This window comes from Panthera uncia, chromosome X (assembly GCF_023721935.1).
Source record: "Panthera uncia isolate 11264 chromosome X, Puncia_PCG_1.0, whole genome shotgun sequence".
Lineage (NCBI taxonomy): Eukaryota > Metazoa > Chordata > Mammalia > Carnivora > Felidae > Panthera > Panthera uncia.
The window spans coordinates 1575478-1580091 of NC_064817.1; positions in this window are offsets into that span (position 1 = coordinate 1575478).

The window sequence follows — 4614 nt, forward strand, 5'->3', positions numbered from 1 at the left end:
GAGATCCAGGCGGGGCAGGGCTGCTGACACCCAGGCAGGACAGGGCCAATGAGATCCAGGAGGGGCAGGACCCCTGAGATCCAGGTAGGGCAGGACCCCTGAGATCCAGGCAGGGCAGGGCCACTGAGATCCAGGCAGGGCTGCTGAGATCCACGTGGGATAGAGCTGTGCTCCCTGCAGAGGCTCCAGGGGACGGTCCTTCCTGCCTCTTCCAGCTTCTGGAGCTCCAGGCGCCCCTGGGCTCATGGCTGTGTCCCTCCCATCTGTGCCTCCGCCTTCATGTGGCTTCTCCTCTGCGTGTGTGTCCCTCTTCTGTGTGTTACAATGGCACCTGTCATTGGATTTAGGGTCACCCTGATCCCGGATGAACTCATATTGACTCATTTCATCTGCAGTGACCCTATTTACAAATAAGGAACATTCTGTGTTACATTTTGAGGGGACACCATTCACCCCTGTACAGTAGCCGTCTGCTCTATCCGAGGGTTAAGTATGTTGCATTACAATGACAATAGAGGTAATAAGCAACCTTATAACAACCTTAGAATGTCATGTTTTTCAACTAATAATAGAAATATTGCAATTTGGGAATAGAACCATGTCGTGTTTTCTGGTTGAACATGTCGGCTCCTGATTTACTATAAACTGATGTGGCTGGATGCGTTTTTCTTCGTTGGCCTGGAGCCCTTCTTCTTTCTTTTCCTCCTTGGAACAAGGGCCTTCCCGTGGGATCGGCCAGGCTCTTGCAATCCTTCGATGGCTGGCTGCGATTGGCCGGCACAGAGACCGTCCGTCCCTTCCGACTATACAGAGTGACCCCCTGGGGCTGCCTGCCCATCTTGGCTCATGGCTCCTTCTCCTGTCTTCCGAGCCACCGATGTTGGGTCAAACCTGTGACCTCTTTTGGTGACCGTGGGAGAGCAAATATGGCACGTGGAGCAGGGTCTTTCCAGCCTCCTTGGGATTCTCTCTCTCTCTCTCTCTCTCTCTCCATCTGCCTCTCTGTCTCTAAAATAAAATTTAAAAAAAAAAAAAAAGCTTTCTTTTTTTGAATATTTATTTTGGAGACAGAGAGACAGAGAGAGAGAGAGAGAGAGACAGAGCATGAGCAGGGGAGGGACAGAGAGAGAGGGAGACACAGAATCTGAAGCAGGCTCCAGGCTCTGAGCTGTCAGCACACAGCCCGACGAGGGGCTGGAACTCACGAACCGTGAGATCATGACCTGAGCCGAAGGCTTAACCGACCGAGCCACCCGGGCGCCCAGAGAAACACACGCACCGAACGGCACAATCTGAGCCCCTGGGACCGCCAGCCTGACACGAAAGGCTGAGAGCACACGGACGAGGATCTTAACGGATGAGACCCGTGTTCTGATGAGCCACCTCCCACCTCCCCGCACGGCCCGAGGGAGCAGGAAGGAGGGGCTGCTTTTGTTCACTGAGCCGCACTGATCCTGGATCCTTACATGACACGCGCCAAGCCGTGAGGTTGTGTAAGTTTCCAGAGGAGACTAAACATTTCAGGACCGTGAAGCGAGGAAAAAGCAAGTAACATGTTCCTACATAAACCTCAACCCTGGGGCGAAACCACCTATTCAACACCTGGAAAATGAGAGCTTCTTTTTTTTTTTTTTTTCTTTTTTGAAGGAACACAGATACGATGCACATGCTCCCCACATATGGAAACAATAGCCTGTATATATCATCTACGCGGCGAAATTAATCGCAGGTAAGGACGCTGCTGGTGTAATGGCAGCGTGACCTTGATGCGGGGAAAGCGTGCGCGACTCCAGAAGCCAAGTGACCTGAGCCTTTGTCTAGCTCTGGTTGTTAAAAACTCCCATGTCACAGAAATCACAGCTCGTGGGCTTAACTCAGGAACGACTGAGTTAACAGATATCACTGGGCATCCCTGTGCTTCCTGTGTATTATTTTCTTTAGAATCAATACGTGTCTGTGCATGTTGTGGTTGAGATGCCTCATGACAGGCTTTGCTCGTCTACAGCCTTTTACAGTGAAGCATTTGGGGCTCATGGGTATCCATCCAGGTGGACCCAGGTAGGGAAGACTGTTGGTTCTCCCCATCGGCGGATAGAGACCATCCATTCACGTGTCTGAAATAAAGCATATACACCGTGCTTTACGGGAACAACAACAAAATAATGTAATATTCTTTTATTCGAAGCCAACCCAGTTTTCTGGCTGTGCGTTCAGGCATGAAGGGCCCTGGCAGAGCCTAAGTCGTCCGAGAGACTCGGAATGGAAATGGAACGTAATGAAGGAAAAGTTAGTGGGTACGTCGTATTTGCCGGTTCACTCTGAAGGGGAACAGGGACTAGTTTTCTGTGCAATGCCAGCCTCAGGAATGCATGCTGTTCCATTTTCCAGAAGCCACCTAGAAAATCATGGGACCCCCCACGACGGTCAGGCAGTCGAAACAAAAGACTGGGGCTAAACGTAGGTCTCTGGCATCTCTGCCCAGGGTCCTACACCATTACAAGACTCGAGAGCAGCTGAGGAATATGTAAGAACCACGCTGTGCCTTTTCTGTAGAACCACGTGAGGGAGAGAGGGTGCATTTGCCAAGTGAGCATTTTGCAACTGGCACAAGGCCCTGGAATAATTCTACAAAGAAATATCACGGGGAGAAGAGCAGGCAAAGTTTATGTTGCCTCCGTATGGGCAGAAGTCTGCAAACTACACACCATCTCTCAATGTGTCAAGGTCATGGATAAATAGCATGTAGGTTTGTCTGCAAACGTTTGATGGGAATCAAGGGACACCTTTCTAACTGAAACGGGTTCGGTGCCCAGTTTGAGGACTGCTGTTTTAAGCCAACCAGGATTGCACCATATCTCCTGTCACCCACGGGATAGACCAGGACAGGTTTTGTCCGTCTCCTGTGTCAGGGACACGCGGCTGTGTTACCATCCAAGAAATAAGAAAATACAAGAAATAAGGAGAATGTGGAGGAAGCAAGAGTGCCTGGAAGGTGCGAGAGGAAGTGTAGAGTGACCCCATGGGCTGCCTGCCCATCTGGGCTCATGGCTCCTTCTCCCATCTTCGGAGCCACCAATGTTGGGTCAAACCTGTGACCTCTTTCGGTTGCATTGGGCCCACCTGGATAAGCCAGGACCATCTCCTTATTTTCTTAAATTTTTTTTTTAATGTTTGTTTATTCTTGAGACATAGAGATAGAGCACGAGCAGGGGAGGGGCAAAGAAAGACACAGAACCTGAAGCAGGCTCCAGGCTCCGAGCCATCAGCACAGAGCCTAACGCAGGGTTCAGACCCATACACCACGAGATCATGACCTGAGCCGAAGTGGAACTCCTAACTGACTGAGCCACCCACGTGCCCGCCCCCCCCCCCCAATCTCCTCACCTGCCTGGCAACCTGAATTCGTCTGCTGCCTTCATTCTCCAGTGCCATGAAAGGGAACATATTCCTTCCATTCAAACTGTTTGCGTTTCTCTTCTAAGAACCATTTTTTGGGGGTGCCTGGGTGGTTCCGTTGGTTACGCATCCAACTGTTGATTTTGGCTCAGCTCATGGTCTCACAGTTTGTGGGTTGGAGCTTGGGATTCTCTCTCTCTGCCCCTCCCCCACCAAAACAAATAAATAAACAAAAAATAAGAACCATTTATCTCCATACATTGCCCCATCTTCTGTTAGATTTCTTCTCTGTTTTAATAGACATCCTTTGCATATTCTAGATATTAACCCCGTGTATAGGGGGTGGAGGGGTGTACCTTTCTGTCTAGTTTATATGTTCCTTTTTTTCTCTGATTTCAAATGCTTCAGAGGGATACATTGAGGCACACTTTTCTTTCAATGACATACATGTGGGAGTCATTAAAAACCACATTGCCGGGCGCCTGGGTGGCTCAGTCAGTTAAGCGTCTGACTTTGGCTCATGTCATGATCTCACAGTTTGTGGGTTTGAGCCCCACGTCGGGCTCTGTGCTGACAGCTCAGAGCCTGGAGCCTGCTTCGGATTCTGTGTCTCACTCTCACTCTGCCCCTTCCCCACTCACATTCTGTCTCTCTTTTAAAAATAAACGCTAAAAATTTTTTTTAAAAACCCAGATTGCCAAAAAGTTCATAGTCTTAAAATAAAATGAGGTTCATTTTGTCAGTGTGAGAAAAACACAACTGATTTCCTTTCAGAGAAGTCAGTGCATTCATTTGATTATGTTTGTTACCCCCAGAGTTTAGTCTGTAGGCACAAAATCGTCAGAGGACCACTGAGAGCAGAGCCGGAGGCCAAGGCTTCTGTGCAAGTTATTTACTTGAGGACAGAGAGCCAGGAACAAACTTCAGGAAGTGGGGGGAGGGTGACGCGCAGCAGGAGGGAAAGCCAATTTGAGGACACGGTGGTGAATTAGCCATCGGTGTTGGCAACTGGACCGGACTTTCTGAGGATTTTAAATAATCTCAGGGCTCTGCGCTAGAGAGAGGACAGAGAAAGATCTTTATACATCTTTATACATCTGCCTATGTCTCCCCATTGGTCCATCCCTTCGGAATGAGCTGGAAAGATTCATATGACAGCTGCATGACTCTAGCCAGGATAGATTCTTGAGAAGCGAGTGAAGCAACAGCCACTGGCTT